General features: G+C 44.1%; 1 protein-coding gene across 27 annotated transcripts in view; it reads right to left on the bottom strand.

The window, feature by feature from the left end:
• OBSCN (obscurin, cytoskeletal calmodulin and titin-interacting RhoGEF) overlaps positions 1-19,064 on the bottom strand; it is a 1,809,553-nt gene that overhangs the window by 1,111,931 nt on the left and 678,558 nt on the right. The gene's annotated exons all lie outside the window — the stretch shown is intronic.

The following is a 19,064-nucleotide window of genomic DNA, read 5'->3' as shown; positions in this document are numbered from 1 at the left end:
ACCCCAACAACTATTTCCTTTTTGCCGCCAAGTTGGCAGAGAAAATTATGAATCAACAGTTCTCAGAATATATAGAGGAAAACTCTTTTCTGGACGACACACAACATGGTTTTAGAAAAAATCATAGCACAGAGTCTGCCCTAGTGGTAGCAACTGAAGATATACGAGAAGCTCTTGACAGAGAGGGGACGGCGGCGCTGATCTTGCTGGATCTCTCTGCTGCCTTTGATACGATCAGCCAAGAGATCCTGGCTGACTGTATGCAAGACCTGGGCATTGGGGGCACGGCGTTAGATCTCCTGAAATCATTTATGGCAAATAGACAACATAATGTGACAATGGGCAAATTTGTCTCCAGGCAGTTTTCCTTGCCCTGCGGAGTCCCCCAGGGATCGGCATTAAGCCCAACTCTATTTAACCTTTATGTTACGCCACTTGCGTCAATTATCAAAGACTCTGGTTTTACCGTAGCGTCTTACGTGGACAACCCCCAAATTGTGGTGTCACTAGCAAACTGTGAAAACAACCCGGGTGAGGCTTTCAGCTTATGCAGGAGTTGGACTCACTGCCTACACCTTCAACTAAAGAAAAGAAATTAGGATTCTTGGAAGACAGCAAACTGAAATTCAAGGACCAGGTTAATAAAATTACATCTGCCTCTTTCTGCTCCTGAAGGCTTATAAAAATAAAAAATTAAAAAATGTCTGCCTCCCGAACTTCTTAAAACAGTAACCATAGCTAAGGTCCTCACAAGGATTGACTACTGCAATAGTCTCTACCTTACTCTTGCATCAGGTCTTTTGAAAAGACTACAGATCTTGCAAAACGCTGCTGCCGGTTTCATTTTTAAAATTCCCAAATATGAATCGGCCAGCGATGCCATCAGGAAAGTGCATTGGTTGCCAGTTAGACAACAAAGTAAGTTCAAAGCCCTTTGCCTGGCATTTAAATCCCAGCACGGACTCGGCCAGACCATCTTAATAGGAAACTTAAATGTTATGTACCAGCAAGAGCGCTGCGCTCAGGCTCTGTCAGGAACATGATGGTTCCCCCATTTAGGAAGGCCACTTGGGAGGGGGGGTGGGGTAAGGGTTTTTTCAGAACTACTGCGATGCTCTGGAACAGTCTGCCACTGACTCTGAAAACAGCCCCCTCGCTACTTAGTTTTAGAAAAGCCCTAAAAAACCTGGCTCTTCACGTAGGATTAGAAGGCACCTAGTACACTCACTTAACCCGTTGCAGACACTGTGACTGCCTTAGTCCGACCTCTATATCGCCAAGACGCCCCCTGGCATGAGCTGTGCTTTATAAATTACATTACATTACATTTATGGGCTTTATATGGCCAATGAATCGTGGCATAATTGGGACCCACCGGCAGGCCCATGCAATTTAGTTTTGTTATGTTATGTTAACATAATTTTAAAAATGCGCACAGCTACCCAACAAGGGTTTCCCAGTGCAAACCTGAGGGAACAGAAAGAAGGAAAAGATTATTGATTAAACAACCAAGTTTTTAAACGTTTATGGAAATTCATGTGAAGTGTTTCTTTACGAATCGCTATGGGGAGTGAATTCCACAAGGATGAGCCAAGGTAGGAAAAGGAGCGACCACCCATTCTTATGAGTTTAATCCTGGGAACCACAAATTTTTCCTGAATCGTGGAACGCAAGAGGCGAGAGGGCTGGTACGGATGGACTAGATTTTGCCTTCATCTTGAACATATAGTTGGCATGATTTTCAATTCTAAACCAGTGCAGATCTCTCAAGGCACTAGAGGTGGAAGACATTCTTGGGATTTTGCAGAGCAATCTGGCGGCAGAGTTCTGAGCCACCTGGAGCCTCCGTAACACATCCTTATTTGCTCCCAAATAAAGAATATTCCCATAGTCCAGTCTAGATGTTACAAGAGGCTGTACTACGGTCTTTTGGGTAGCACTAGGGAGCACACAGACAATTTTCTTCAACCATTGCAAAATGGTGAAACAGGTGGCTGTAACTTTTACTGCTTGTTGTTTCATTGATAATTTATTATCAATGATAAATCCCAGGTTGCGGACTTGAGAGGTGGGCTGAGGTAATGAGCCAATTACACTGGGCCAATGTTGGGGGCCCCAAAGATCTTTATGTTTTCCCAGAATTAGGACCTCAGTTTTTTCACCCTTGAGTTTGAGTAGATTGATTTGCATCCAAGATGCAATGTTACTCAAACCCACTTGAAGAGTTGAAGGTCCCGGCAGCTGTTCTGCAGAAAGGAAAAAAATAATTTGGGTGTCGTCGGCGTAAGAAAAGAGAGACAACCCAGCTTCTTCTGCAATCGCTGCCAAAGGTTGAACATATACATTAAACAGAAGAGGACTTAAAATCGACCCCTGAGGTACCCCATAGGGAGAAGAATGGATTTTTGAGGTAGCCTTAGATGAAAAAACTTGAAAAGTCCGCTTCGATAAGAAAGAAGAAAGCCAGTCAAGTGCTGTACCGGTAGTGCCAAGAGACTGCAGGAATTTAATTGGCACGATGTGAGACACCATGTCAAATGCGGCGCTCAAGTCTAGCAATATGAGGGCCACAGTGTTTCCTGTATCCAGACACTGCCGTAGCATTTCAGTAACTCCGAGAAGATTCGTCTCAGTTGAGAAGCCCGCTCTGAAGCCTGACTAAGACAAATGTAGGAAGTTAGAAGATTCGATAAACTTTGTTAGTATTTCCAGAATTTTGGAAAAAATTGGAAGCAGGGAAATGGGCCTAAAATTGGATGACTGGGCAGGATCAGCATTAGCCTTTTTTAAAAGAGGAAGGACCATAGCGTGTTTCCATTCAGGCGGGACCATGGCCTCTTGGAGTGAAGCATTAAGTAGCTCCATAACAATCTTCATGGATGGCAACTCAAGTTGCTGAAGTACTGGGGCAGGAAGGAGATTACAGGGAGACCCTGTTTTAATATTACCAAAGATTTTTTTAAAGAATTAATATTAAAAGGTGCCCACGTTTCCAATTTAGTGGAAGATTCAGCCATAAAAGTGAGCTCAGGGGAGGAGACTGACTGAATAGGAGCCGTTGGTCTAGTTTTATCAAGTGGCAGGTATATTTGCTCCACTTTATTTATACAAAAAGTTAGCAAGAGTATTGCATTGTAATTCATCTAAAATAGGGGAAGTGGGCTGTGTATCTGAACCAGCTAATTTTTTTAACCATAATAAACATAGTACGTGAACAATTTTGTGCATTAGAAATAGTGGAGGAAACATATTCAAGCTGATTTACATAGAGCTTGGTATTCTTTTACAGCGTTTTTATATGTTATTTATGTATAATTCTTCCTCCAACATCTTTCTAGTGGTTTGCATTTGCTTTTTTCAATTTTATGTTGTTCCGTAAACCAAGGAGCAGGGGGACGATGATTGTACGATTTTTTAATAGAAAGTGGGAGGCAATGATCAATTGCAGTAGAAATCCAATTAAATATAGTTTCCAAAGACGAGATCGACATTGAATCAATAATCTGGGTACTATTGGACAGGAATTGATTAAAGGCTTCTATATCCAATTTTCCCCACTTTGAGATCCAGATGCAGGTGTAAACGAATTTGCTGGACCTGTACAGTGGAACTTAACCGCAAAGTGATCTGATCAACACAAGGGAAGAGCAGGAGGACACTGAATATGAGAGAAGTTGGAAAAAATGGGATCTACCTTATGTGTTGGGCAATTATTGCAAAGCAGTAAATTAATTGCAGCCAAATTCGAGATCAATGTGCTGCTGGTTGTACAGTCAATTTTATCAAGGTGGAGATTTAAGTCACCTAAAATGGTGAAGTTAGCCCTTTTAAGTAGGTAGGGGGCAATTAAATCTGGGAGTGACGACGCCCAAGGACCAGACGGTCCTGGGGGCCGATAAACCAACATACCAGAGAGAGTAAATTGAGAAGTCAGGGTAAGTTTGAATAAAGCTGCTTCACAACCAGCAAGAGGCAAATCCTCTAATTTGCATGAATAAGATTTATTGAAAATTATAGCAATGCCTCCTCCAACCCTTAAGTCTCTGTCTTTCCTAACTATATCATAATTAGCAGGTAGAGCAGTGGCCACATCTGGTCCTGAACTTGTGTGTAACCATGTTTCAGTTAAAAAAATTGCTTCTGGTTGTTTACTGCTTAAAAGATCAAAAATGTCCTCCTTATGTTTAGGGAGGGATCGACAATTAATGTTCCAAAAGTTAAAAACTTTGTTAGAGGATTTACAGCCTTGGGGAGGACAGTTGTCTTGCTAAAAGGGAACGCCTTCTATCATTACACAATTTAAATATCTGGATGGTGTTCTACAGAATGTAAATTTACAGCACATACAGGTAGTAGTGTCATCTAAAGGATGAAGTAAGATACTATCAGGATGGTGCTTACAACGACCCACCGGCGCGTCCGACTCCATTAAATAAGGTTGTGGCCGGGCGGCGTACAACGAGTGGAGTGCTGACCGCAATCAGTGCGTGAGAAGCTAAAAATGGGCAGGTTCAAAATGTTAAGGTAGCTATTGAAGGAATGTCCAATAACAAAGCGCCCAGTCCGGATGGGGTTCCGGCAGATTTTTGTTTAAACCGACTCGGAAAGATGGGCTAGACTTTTGACCACTGTAATAGATTCGACAGTCAAGATTATGGGACGAGTCATTCTTTCAAGGCTATCTGTATGGATGGAGGGAAATCAGGTTCTGAATGGCCTACAGTATGGTTTTAGAGCAGGCAGAAGTACTTTGCACCAATGTCTTAATGTACAGTTGGGTTAATTATAAATGTACTACTACTAAACAAGGTTGATTATATATATGGCATACATGGACTTATCTTCGGCTTTCGATATGGTAAACAGGAACAAACTTTGGCCAATTCTGGAAAAAACAGGCCTAGACAAAGAGACCGTGCAATTTTTGTTTGACCTCCATTCTGATCTAGAGGGCAGTATTAGATATGATCAAGATGGTAAGACCACAGCTCCTTTTAAAGTTCAGCATGGAGTCAGGCAGGACTGTACCTTGGCTCTTGTTGTATTTACCCTTTAAATAAACAAGCTCAGAAAAACTCTTTGTGCAGCAAGCCCAGATAGTCCTAGTGCAGGTGTTTATAACATTCCGGTTCTTTTGTATGCAGACGATGCGGTCCTACTTGTTAGGACCGTAGTCGGCCTCCAAAAGATGTTAAATGCCTTTGTTTCCTTTATTATAAGCTGGATCTATGCACCAATTTTAAAAAGCTGCATATATTGAAGGTGGGCAGTGGTTCAGGGGGAGGAGAGCTTATAATCTGTCAGGAGCTAAAATTACTACGGTAAGCGCCTTCCCTTATTTGGTGGTTCTCTTTTATTAGAAGGGCTCATGGACGCCACTTTCAAAAAATAAAAGGAGGGGGAGTCGTGCACCCCGCGACCCAAGATGGCCGCCTCACGACAGAGCTCCGCATTGTGCCGGACCTCTCGTTTTATTTCGGAGCGGTTCCAGCGCTCTTCCTGACATCATGCTGCTTTATTCCTGTATCAGAATATTTCCTCCTCAGAAGGGTATTGTTTCCATCCTCTATCTCCATGAGGAACTGATAGAATCCTGCAGGTGACTCTCTTTGCTGTTCAGCGGCTACCATTTTGTCTTTCTCCCAGCCGTTTTTTACCTTATGTTTCCTCTCATGGGGCCCTGCAATCAATGTTATCGATATTTCCTGCGTGTTTCACACATTTTCTTTGATTGACTCTTATTTATCATTGGAGGTCTTCAATATATCTCGAATTTGCTGGTTTTTTATGACGTAATTTTGCCCATTCTGCTATATGTTGCCAACACATTCCTGTGCCTTTCTTACCACATTACATGGGTAGGAGCATCATCATACCAAAAAATTGAAGTTGAATGCTCCTGCTTCTTGTGGCACCAACGACACTACTCCAAATAAATCCTTTTACCTATCTGTGATATCGTCACACGGGGATTGTCCTGCTAACGCACAGAATCTCACAAACATGGCATCTAAAGCACAACTACCCTCATCTACCGGCAAGAGACTTAAGCAAGATTCTCCCTCTCCTCCAAAATCAGTCTCTCCGGTCTCTTTAGACATAGTTTTGGAGGAGATTCGTGCCCTTCGACCCTTTATTGAGGGAACTAACTCTTGACTACAAACCTTGGACAACAAATGGAATTCTATGGAGTCCCGTCTCACATTGGTAGTACAACACCTCTACGAGGTACAAGATTTATCTAGAAGTCTTGCAACTGAGAAGAGCAACTGAGGATTTAGAAAATAGAAACCGTCGTAATGATTTACGCATTTATGGTCTCCCTGAGGGCCTTGAAGGTGACGGCCCTGTTGCGTACTTTACTTCTTTCCTGCCACAGTTTTTTGGGTCTTCCTCCTTCAACCAAACTGAATTTAAAACAAGCACATAGACTGGGTCCACATTTTCTTCTTCAGCTGCTCCATCTAAACCCTGTGGAATAATTCTTCTATTCCTGCAATTTACTGACCTTCTGCTGGTACTGAATGCTGCTAAATCCAAAAAGCAGTTATTATGGCATGGTACAAAAGTCTTTATTTCCCAGGATGTTTCATCGACAACTGCCAAGCGACGGAAATAATTCCTAGATCTCCGTCCAGCTCTTCGTTCCTTGGGTGCAAGATACGGTTTATTCCATCCATGCCTGTTTAAGTTTACCTTCCTCAACAAGACTTCCACCTTTGAAGATCCGATTGACCTCAGAAGATTTATTCATTCTCACTCAACTGCCTTAATGGAGACCGCTCCTCATCCTTCTGGAACTTGACTGTGGTGCTCCTTTTCTTATACTGCTGTATTGAATTTGCTGTTATAGTTTATACTATTTGAACTCAATTGTTGTTCTTGTTTTTTATATGTATAATTATTGTTTCCTTTTGCAGGTTCATTGAAGTTTACTAGGTGCCTCTCTATGTTCCTGCTCATGTTTATTTGATGTCCTGGTGTGGTGTGTTACCCTTTGTTGGGTGTGCTGTTTCCGTAGTCTGTTGCCGCCTCTCATCCTTCCCTTTTGTTTCCCGTAAGGTACATATTACAGTCGTCACCTTGACATGTACTGTCTCCTTTTGTTCTTATTCGTTCTTCCCTCCCTTTCTTTCCTATCTTTCGTATCTCTCCCCTCTTTTTTCTTCACTGACTTACTGCTTTCTTTCTTTCTGTTTCTCTCCCCATGTGACTTATTATTATCTCTCCCTTTTCTCTTTCTCTATCTCTTACCTCATAATTTTACTGTTGCATATATCGTTCTTTATGTATTTTTGTTGGTTTTGCATTCAGAGCTCATCATCATCAAATAAACTTCATTCGGTTTTACAACAGAAAACCATAAAAGTTACACAGATACAAGTACATAAAAACAAAGATACATAAAAACATGATTAAAAAATCAAACCCACTACACAGTCTATAAGTAAAAACCCAGTACCCAGCTACCCCAAATTCATCGAAGCGTTAAAGTGCAATGTGCCCGAGAAGCATAACTTTCTAATATATTTACTTGATGGTGCAAGCTAGACCTGCTAAAATGATAGATTATAACTAGATTGTCCATTGTCTACACATCCTGAACTGAAATAAGCTTTATTTCGATAAAAAGATATCTTAAAAAGCACATACAAATATAAAATATGCAGACATGTGAAACCGAGATAAGAACCATATACATATAAACTCTTCATATCATATTTCATGTTCCCAAGATCTTACAAGATTTTCTATAAAAACATGCAAACATTATAAATAGGACAATATAAAAACATGCGCAAACAAGTAAAAGAAACAGCCAGGCTATTTTAGCCTAGAACTGCCAGAGCTTTCGATCTTAGGAGCCAGGCCCACCTTAGAAATTTTGATAGGGCGCATGCGTACATAGATCTCGTGTCTGATTTAAGGATACGCAGCGCTGTAAGGTGGTCACGTGTGCCCAAGATTCTGCATAGAGGTTTGAGCCAATATGATCTGGGGAGTTTATATTCTGGGCATGCAAAAAGCACGTGTGCAATAGATTCAGTTTTGGTTTCACAGAAAGGACAGAAAGGAGAAGTTTGGGAGGGAGATTTCCAGCGAGCGGTCAGCTCACGCACCGGGAGGGTACCAACCCTAAATTTGAAGTAGAGGGCACGGTCATATGGCTTCTGAATAATATCGAGGTAAGGCTCAAAGCAAACTACATCTTTGAGAAGAAGGAACTCAGTGGTACATCTACCTAGTTGGGAGCTAGAGTACCTTTTGCCTATAACCCAACTCCAGTAGATTTTCTTTAGTACAGCTTTCGGGGGCGAAGTTCTGTTTGTCCAAGCATCTTTAAGACCAAGATCGTAGAGGAGGGTCTTGACATCTTTCAGCCATTTAATTTTATTCCAGGAAGGCATAGAAAGTATTTCAGTCAGGCCCTCCGCATACTTAGTTAGCTCCGGAGTCCGCCAGAGCCGTGCCCAAAGAAGTAGGGGGCGTACTTTTGCCAAGTCTGACAGTGGATGGCACCCTAAATCCGACAATAAGGGCACTATAGGTGTACTCTGTGGGAGTGCCATCAGTTCCTTGTAGAAGCTGGAATCGGATCTAGCCAGTGCCTCGATATTATTTGAACCCCATAGTTCAGCACCGTAGAGCGCTGAGCTCACGCCCTTTGCCTTGTATATATCTAGTGCTGGGGCTATTGGCCTAGTTGAGGACGAACGGTGCTCTCTAAGAAGGGCACCAGTGACCCTTTTGTGGGTTAAGAGCATCTTTTGTACATGGGATACCCAGCGCATGGTGTCTGTAATGCGGATGCCCAAATAATCGAACTCTTGGACCCTTTCAAGAGGAACTGCATTTAAGGCTGGAGGCCGACCTAATTTCTTCGGAGGATTCAAAATTAGGTATTTTGTTTTGGTGGTATTAATAATAAGGCCTCTGTCGTTGCAGAAAGATTGAAAACTGTCCAAAAGAGTTTGCAAGCCCATAGGTGTCTTAGACAAAAGGAGGGTATCATCAGCAAACAGGAGAGTTGGGACACGTTCGCCCGCCAGGGAAGGTGCATCAGCCGGAACTTCCCGGAGATGCTCCACCACCCCGTTCACATAAAGTGAGAAGAGGGTGGGAGCGAGAACACATCCCTGGCGGACGCCCCTGTTTACTGGGATTCTCTCAGTTTTCTGGCCCTGGGGACCCCAGCGTACTTGTGCGTAATTACCATCATGGAGTTTTATTAGCAGGGCCAATAGATAAGAGGGGATGTTCATCGAGGCCAGGACACGCCAGAGATTATCTCGGGGAACAAGGTCAAATGCTGTTTTTAAATCTATGAAGGCTAGATAGAGAGAGCCCTTTCCAAGAAGGACAACCTTCCAATAGATAAGAAACAACCTAAAGACCTGTTCTATAGTGCCTGTTCCGGCCCTAAAACCTGCTTGATAATCAGAGAGGATGCCATTATCATCCACCCAAGCCAATATCCTCTCCAGTATCACTTTCCCGATGACCTTCTGGGAGGAGTCGATCAGGCTAATCGGCCGGTAATTAGCAGGATCGTCACGGGCCCCCTTTTTGAAAATGGGAACGACCTCGGCCCCCTTCCACGATTCGGGGACCGGGGCGCCATTTAGGATGGCATTGATAAGGGTAGAAAGTAGCTTCCCCCAGTTCGATGGATCAAGCTTGAGGACATCTCCAGGAATACCGTCCGGGCCAGCTGCTTTCTGCGAGATGATGGACTTGATAGCACTATGAACCTCTCCTTCCGTGAAGGGGTCAGCATTCGAGGCATCCACGAGGGGGGGTAAGTCCTCGGGCAGGAACTTTGCCACATTCTCAGAACCAGTGGAGTATAATTTATAAAAATGCTCGTACCATGCTATACCAGTAATATTATATGTCAAGAGATCGTGGGCTGGTCTGTTCTTTAATCTAATTGCGTCCCAGAAGACACCGGGATTACGGTTGAAGGAGGCCTCTCTTAGGGTCTGCCAGTACTGCTCCTCCCAGGACTTTTTGGCATTAGAGACGGAAGTCTTATAGTCTTTCCTAGCTTTTTGGATCGCAGATGCAATCCCACTTTTTAGGGCCACTATTAAGGCAGATTTCATAATTCTGCAACTTTGCGTATACCAGCCATTCTTTGGAATAGGTTTAAGCCCTCCCTTCGGTGGGCCACCAATATTGTTTTTTCGGAATATATTTCCCAGTTTGGAAATAGTGTCTTGAAAAACAAAGGGGGCCCTATCGAGTGCAACCTGATGGGTATTTGATTGAGCCAACTCGACTTGTGAGGCATATAAGATTGACTTTATTAATTCAACCTTGTCATCATTCAACATGACTTTGTGCCATTTGAGGCGCCGCTCACAGTTGGCAGGGAAAACCTCAGAGGATTGCAGAGAGCTGGCTGCTCGAAGAATCAAGGACCCTTGTTGATCTACCCATGGAGATTTAATACAGAGAGATAGCTGATTATGGTCGCTATCGTGAGAAGGGATTATTTCCATGTCCTCCATGAATGCCCAAAGTTTAAGGTCGAGAAATATATAATCGATCCTTGAAGTATGGTTAGGCCTGTTGTAGGTGTGCGCACCCTGAGGGTCAGAGGGTGTTCTCCCGTTGGCCGCCCTTAGGCCGAATTCCAAAGACATGGTATTCAAGAATACAACAGACTTAGTCCATCTCTTGATAGGAGGCAACGTTAATGACGGAATGCCACGTTTAGCGTCATCTTCTAGTAGATCAGGAAGATCTACTGAGGCCAGGGGCTCGAAGGAGCAATTAAAATCTCCTGCTACCAGGACGTAAGATGCGTGATGACACTTTCGCAGTTCGTCCTCTAGGAGTACAAGTGTAGGTGATAAAGCTCCTCCACTAAGGCCTCTTGCGTAAATATTAAATATATCAAGAGACTTGTTCCCCTGGGCTCCCTTGAGGGTTAGACGTAATAAGTCTGGGGAGGCAATATGGGCCGGCCTAATGGTGCACCCAAGTGAAGTACTGACCCAAATCAGCAGGCCGCCCAAGGGGCGTCCTCTTCCCGACCGGGAGAGAGTGGCTGGTATGCAAAAGGTGGTGTAGCCAATCATGTGGTGCGGTTCTATTGCCCAAGTTTCTTGGAAAATACAGATGCTGTAGGTTGTTATGAAGGAGTTCCAATCTGGGAGGTCTAGTTTGTTAGCAAGACCAGCTACATTCCAATTTAAGATCCTGAGAGAAGGAGAGATAGTAGATGTGTCTTGCAATACAGGTGAGGTGGAATAATTAGTAGTAACCAGGATCGGGGTACAAGAAGAAGTCCGTGGAGGGTGGCTAGTATCCTGGAAAGTTGAGGTCTGGTTTGGGCAGTGCTGTAGGGTGTGAGGACTTGAACCAATTTGAAAAGGAACCTTATCAGGATCAAAAACTGCTACAGGATCTCTTGAGATGGCATTAATTCCAGCAACTGGAGGAGTAACTATCACTGCTGGAAATCCGTGTCAATAGGGCTCATAGCGGCTATAGGTATCGTAATATCTACTGGGAGCAAAAATGGGAAGAACCCTTTCGTTGGTGTTTCCAACTCCCTTAAAATGACCGTCATAGGGTGATTGGAAAAAAGGAGGATATAAGTAATGAGGGTAAGAAATATCAGAATAAAAGTGGTTTAGGTCTAAACATCTTATGCCACTCATAGTGGGTTGTTGGCTGTTACAAATTAATCTTGTAACCCGGGGGTCCCTAAAATTTATAATGATACAGTCACCAGACGTATTTTTCGGTTTTTTGCCCACCCAGGATACCCTTCTGACATGAAGAACCTGCCCATTTAGGTGTTTTGGAAGCGGCCTATTAGCATTCAGCCAGTGAATTGTTTTATTATGTAGTTCAATGTAAGATTCTGGCTTGGCGGCTTTAGGGCGCGGGACTCCAGTCAGAATGGCAACAAATGGTAGGCACTCCGGTGGGAGATCAATACAAGGTAGGGACTGTTCAGAACCAGTAGGGAGGGCTTTAGATTGAATTTGTAAAGGTTCATTGGAAGATGGTTTTTGGAAATTTTGAGCAGATTCAACAAAGTTTCCCAATTCCCCGGAGGTTGAATAACTATTGGTCGAGCCAGAGGCTGAGTTGTTATTTTGAAGTGAGCTACCCAAGGATAGCATGGGTAATGGAGACTTTAAGTTAGATGAAGTAGCTCCATTCTTTGAGCCCAGATTTAAGACAGCATTTGGTTTCGACAATACAGCTTGAAGTATAGGTTCATTAGGGGTGATTAAGGATGGATCAGTAGTATTATCATGATCCTTACCTATCTTTGAATGCAACTTGATTAAAGATTTAAGAGAAAAGAAATTGTCAAGAGAGGCCTGCTCAAATCTCTCAAGCCTCTCAGACAATAACCTCACTCTTTCCATCATAGGAAGTAAGAAGGATTTAATAGTTTTTTCAAGTTGACCAATCAGTGCAAGCTGAGAATCAGGGTCATTTTGGGATACAGAGTGTTGAGGGAGTTGTTCTGCAACGGTATCAGTGGTTAGATTAGCCCGGTGAACAGGGGACGATCTTATCCTGGAAGGATGGTGTATAGGGGAAGCTGTGTGACCCACTTTCTTACCCGTACCAGTGCGTGATTTGCCTTTACTTTTCTTGTGAGCTTTTGTCTGGTCCTCCCTGTTACCGCTACCCACTCTTTTCCTTTTGTTAGGAACAATTTTTGGGTCCACTACAGTCGGTGGCTCAATAATCGCTGGGGTTGCAAGGGATGGAGTAGCAGTGTTAGCAGTATTAGGTGTAACTTGAGAAGCAACTAACAGGGGAGAGTATGAAAGATCCAACAATGACACAGGGGCAGGATCACTAGGACCAGGTGAATTTATGTCTACCCTCGTCTGTAGGTGTGGTAAATTCCCTGTTAAGATGTTAACTGCTTGAGTATTGGCTTGTGCGGGTGAAACAGCTAGCGCAAAAGCGCCCATTGAGGAACGCTTATCTTTTATAGCGTCCAGGGAAAGGCGTCGCTCTGTAATTGCAATTTCCTTCTCTAATACAGAGCAGGCGCGAATTATGAAGTGGTCAAGAGTGCCACTTACAGAACCTCCACCTAGTGTGCTTCCCCTGCCCGAGCGTGTGAACATAGCCATGGCTACCAAATGAAAGGAATAATCACAACAAGATGTCTAGACAACCAGTCTGTTATGAAGCACTACACCAGATATGTCCAACAGCAATGTAAAACGTACCAGTCAGGGGTGTGCTGCGGGTGCAAGAGGGGTGGCCCAGCCCAGCCTCCTTTGGCCCCTGACGGCCTCAGACGGCCCGCCCTTTGTCCGGGCTTCGTCCGGCGCCCGCCCGCGCGCGTCCCGCGACGCGGAGAGAGCGGCGTTCTTTTGAGCGCCTCCGGGCGCTTGTGTGACGTCGGTGGGGCGCTAGGGCGCCTGGGAGCTGTGGTCTCCTCACGCCGGGGCCGCGAGATGACAGAGCGGCAACAGCAACGGCAGGGTTACACACAGCGAAACAGCAGCGGGACTCCGAGGTGAGCAAGGGAGGGCAGGACATCAGCCGTGTTCCCCGTCGCAAGTCAGGCTCTCGTAGAAAAGCAGGTCTCCAATTTCAAACTTCCCGCTCCACCGAGGGAGCGGCGTTCTTTTGAGCGCCTCCGGGCGCTTGTGTGACGTCGGTGGGGCGCTAGGGCGCCTGGGAGCTGTGGTCTCCTCACGCCGGGGCCGCGAGATGACAGAGCGGCAACAGCAACGGCAGGGTTACACACAGCGAAACAGCAGCGGGACTCCGAGGTGAGCAAGGGAGGGCAGGACATCAGCCGTGTTCCCCGTCGCAAGTCAGGCTCTCGTAGAAAAGCAGGTCTCCAATTTCAAACTTCCCGCTCCACCGAGGGAGCGGCGTTCTTTTGAGCGCCTCCGGGCGCTTGTGTGACGTCGGTGGGGCGCTAGGGCGCCTGGGAGCTGTGGTCTCCTCACGCCGGGGCCGCGAGATGACAGAGCGGCAACAGCAACGGCAGGGTTACACACAGCGAAACAGCAGCGGGACTCCGAGGTGAGCAAGGGAGGGCAGGACATCAGCCGTGTTCCCCGTCGCAAGTCAGGCTCTCGTAGAAAAGCAGGTCTCCAATTGTCTACACATCCATACAGGCCCTAGATTTCACAGAAGCTTTTAAAAAGCGTACTATAAAAACAATGCAGTCCTCTTTCAGCAATTGAAGATACATAAGGGCAGGACAAGCCTGTCTAAAATTCATTCTTTTTAAAATGGGAACCAGAAAATACCTTCGAGGGGTTTCATACAACTTACATAAAAACATAAAATGCAGCAGATCCTGCAGAGACTGTCCGTCGCAACCGCAGAGAGCTAGCACTTGGCCTCTACTGTTTCCCTTAGGCCATCCTAACAGGAGGTGAAAAAGGTTCATCCGAAACCTGGTTAATAAAAACCTCTCCGCTGTTGATAGAAACCCCATAAGATAAGGTTCCAATGTCGGGGTTGTTTTAAGCGATAAAAACATACGAACACTTGGTTTCAGTATCTCCTGCGCCTCCCTGTCCAATTTCCTTGAGGTCAAAAAGGCTTCCCTAATTATTTCCACGTCCTTCTTGACAATGGATTCAGGCTTACAAAATAAATCAGCGCGCCCTACCCCTTCCAGGCTGCTTTTATCGTATTTAAGCCAAGGAATTTGGGAAGCATTATCAAGAGACATCCACTCTCATAAGATTAAATGGTTAAGAGTTAAATCTTTATTCAGCCAGCACCTCAACCAAAACACCAGGGGGCGCACCGCAAGGACATCACTTAGATAGGGGACCCCCAGTTCCTCATGGACTGCTAAGTTAGAAGTTCCGCGCGGTACACACAATAGGCGTTTCAGAAAGTAATTATCAGCCACCTGGAGGGTATCCGCAGCAATATAACCCCAGATTTCAGTACCATAGCTAGCTATGGACATGCTTTTGGCTTGATAAACTTTCAGAAAGGCTCCTGTTGGTTTCTTCCCTAATTTAGTCGCAAAATTAAAAATTGCCGCATTCACCCGGGCCAAGTCCCCCGTTTTTCCTCAAAATCAAAGGACCCCATTTTAGTTGGTCATCAAAAAGAATCCCTAAGTAGGAAAATACATTGGTACGGGGGATCTTAGCAGGACCAACACTAAATTGAAAACTTTTTTTGGGTTGCTGCCCCACTTGCATTATGTAAGATTTTGAATTGCTTATTGCCAAGTCCCGGTCAGTCATACATCTGGAGAATGCTGTTAAGAGATTGCAAACCTATTGCGGTCCTAGATATAAGGACGGCATCGTCCGCGTATAGCAGGACAGGGATGCCACGCCGCCCTACACATGGGTAATCAACCCTGGTGGCTCTTAGTGCAGTATCCAAATCATTGATGTACAAATTAAACAAAAATGGAGCCAGGATGCATCCTTGCCGTACTCCCCTCTTAGCCTTGGTTGATTTATGCAGGTCCTCTAGGAAATTATCAATGCTGTTATCCACCCCCATTGACCTCATGGACTGCCACAATTTAACCCTGTTGACGCAATCAAATGCGGAGGTCAAGTCCATGAAGGCAAGGTAGATGGTACAGGGGCGGGCAACAGTATATTTGCTCAGTAACATAGATAGATTAGGACACTGAGCAACAGTGGAACGTCCCGACCGGAATCCAAACTGGACATCCGACAGGATCTTATGTTCCTCCGCCCAGGTGGATAATCTCTGCAAAAGAATACGTCTACCACCTTGACCACTGAGTCAATGAGGGAGATTGGCCTGTAACATTGGGTACTATTCCTGTCACCCTTCTTAAAAACAGGAACGATGGTGGAAGAGGCCCAAGACTGAGGACAGCCATTCTTAGCCGCTGCGTTAAACACAGCCTCCAGTACCGGGGCCCAGAACGGAGGGTCGGACTTAAATAGGTCAGGAGGGATGCCATCTGGGCCCGGCACTTTATTAATGGATAGCCCTGCGATGCCAGCCAAAACCTCACACTTTTCAAAAATTATTACAGGAACATTTGTATCCCGACCTTCTTGACAAATATGCTCCGTAGGGCTGTCAAACATGGATTTAAAGTGGAGCACCCATTCCTCCTCAGTGATATGTGAATCTAAAGCCTCCCCACTTCCTGATCTTGTTTTCAGTCCAGGGAGTACCTGGCTTGGCAGTTCGGGCTGGACTGTTCCCATGAGGCGCAGGGTCAAGACTGATTTGCAGATGACTGGGTTCAAACTGGAATGGAACGGTGAGCAAAAAAACAATGGATTTAGGCCCAGATCTCTGTACTGGGGTGAATGTATGACATTGTTCTGCATTCTGTCCATCAACTGTTGTTTTTGCATTCAGAGCTGTTTCCTGGAATGTAAAAGGTTTTATTAACCCATTTAAGAGACAAAGAATACTATCCCATCTTGCTTCTTAAATCCTGATTTGGTGCTCCTACAAGAGACCCATCTTACAGAATCCGAAGCATTAAAATTGAAAAAAGGTTGGGTGGGTTCAGTTTTAGTTTCCCCTACTTCCAATAAGAAAAATGGTGTTATCATTTTATGCCATAAAAAGTTGATTTGTAAAGTTTTATCGCAAGAGACTGATACAGAAGGGAGATGGTTGTTAGTGAAGTAATAACATTTTGTTGACTGTATTCAATGTTTATGGTCCTACCCAACCTGATTGTTCCTTTTGTCCTCTGATTACACAGAAACGTATTCAGTTTAGTGATGATTTCTTTATACTAGGAGGGGACTGCAATCAAGTTGTTGACCCATTTCTGGACCGTCAATCTCAAGTACGCTTTGTTCCTCATAAAATGCATAAATGCTTTCTTGACACTATTTCCCAAACACATTTAGTTGATGCTTGGCGACTCTCCCACCCAGATGCTCTCGACTTCTCCTTTTTCTCTCCCCCTCATAACTCTCTCTCCCATTTAGACTACATTTTTCTCTCTCAATCTTTATCTCAAAATCTATTATCTTCTTCTATAGAACCTATTGTTATTTCTGATCATGCCCCAATTGTAGCTGATCTTGATCTGCTCCCTCCACGTCCCAGGTCCTCCCGTTGGCGTTTTTTAAAAAAAATAGTTTATAATTTGCAGGCCCCTGAAATCCCAGAGGTACCTGCCGAAGCATTACAACCATGATATCATTGACATTTTACTTTAGTAGAATACTTGAAGATGCACTTCAGATGAAAAAACTGACCCCGACCCCCCCCCCCCCAACTCCCGCAACCCCCCCGACCGCACCAAACCATGACCAGCAAGCAACATTCTGTATGAGCATAGGCTAGACAGTTCCGACCCCAAGGTAAGCCCTCCCTCCCAGGGGGAACTAGTGGAACCCCTCTTCCGACCCATCCTCCCGTTGGCGTTTTAACAATTCTCTTCTCCTTGATCCGCTTTTTTCCTCCTCTTTCATTACTTTCGCTAGTGAATTTTCTGACCTAAACAGTAACCCCAACTCCTCCCCCCATATATTATGGGACTCCTTTAAGGCTCCAGCGAGGGGTTTCATTATAGATTTTGTCTAAAAAAAAAAGAAACGTTTCCTCCAACAACAAAAAGCTACCCTTGCACACATTAAAGCCCTAGAACACAAATTCTATACTTCTTCATAGGTGGATTCAGTCTTACCAGCTCTTATCCATGCCAAATTAAATTTTAATAAAATCTCAACTGATAATGCATCTTCCATACTCCTTCGTAGCAGTGCTCGATATTACGGTGGACATAATAAAGTGGGTAAACTTCTAGCAAATTATCTCAAGCCCTGTAAAGACCGTACTCTAATCGATACTATTTATTCCTCAGAGGGTATTGCCCTTCACAAGGATCAGGACATTCTTAATGAATTTATGCTATTTTACAAGGACCTCTATACCCCGGAGTCTACCCCTCCCACCTCCCTTATTAAATCTCATTTCAACAAACTCCCAACCCCTTCTAATGATCACCTTAATCTTTCAGCTCTTGAAACACTTATCCCTTAATGAATTATCTAATGCTTTAAATGATTTAAAGAAAGGGAAAACCCCCGGTCCAGATGGTTTTTCAGTTTAATTTTATTTACATGTCTCTAATGTATCACTTCCTAAACTCTTAAACCTTTTTCACTCATTCTTTCTCTCCGGCAAGACAGAAGGTACTTTTCAGGAGGCCACGATTTGCCTTATACACAAAGAAATCCGAGATCCTATGTTTTGTAAGAACTATCGCCCGATTTCCCTAGTCAATGTAGACTATAAACCGTTTGCCAAAGTACTTGCTTTGAGACTAGACCCTCTTATGCCTCATCTGGTGGGTAAGGAACAGTGTGGCTTCGTCAAGGGTAGATTGACTTCGGATAACTCCCGTCTCTTTCTTAATGTTTTGAACAAAATCCATTCTCTTTCCACGTCCTTGGCGGACATTTCTGTTGATGCTGAAAAAGCATTTGATAGGGTCGATTGGTCCTTTTTATTTGCCTCTTTGAAGTGGCATGGTTTTGGTCCCAAGCTGATTTCACTTATTTCTTTATTATATTCTTCCCCAAAAGCCTCGGTACTAGTCAATGGTTGTGTTTCTTCTTATTTTTCCCTTCAACGTGGGGTCCGCCAAGGATGTCCTTTATCCCCCCTTCTTTTTGTCTTAGTTCTTGAACCCTTTTTATCCTCAATTCGCAACAATGTTTCTATTTCCCGGTTCTCTACAGTGAGCAACACTTAAAAACTTTCCGCTTATGCGGATGACATCCTACTTTTCGTTTCTGATCCCGTAACCTCTATTCCTCTTATTACAAGAATTAACCTCATTCTCCCTTGTATCGGGCTATAAAATCAATTCAGATAAAACTGAAATTCTTTCTCTTACAAAATGTTGTCTTTCACACTCCTTCTCTTCCACTGGTTTTGCATGGAATAGCTCCAAAATCAAATATTTAGGTATGTGGTTCTCCAACTCTATCACCTCTTCTGTTAAATTAAATATGACTGAAGCCCTATTTCGGATTGACAAACTACTCTCCTCTTGGAACCCTATTTTTCTTTCGTGGTGGGGTTGATTAGACTCAATTAAGATGATGATTACTTCT

This window comes from Triturus cristatus, chromosome 10 (genome assembly GCF_964204655.1).
Source record: "Triturus cristatus chromosome 10, aTriCri1.1, whole genome shotgun sequence".
NCBI lineage: Eukaryota > Metazoa > Chordata > Amphibia > Caudata > Salamandridae > Triturus > Triturus cristatus.
The sequence above is the reverse complement of the archived record's forward strand: the minus strand, read 5'-3'. Positions and strand labels throughout refer to the sequence as shown.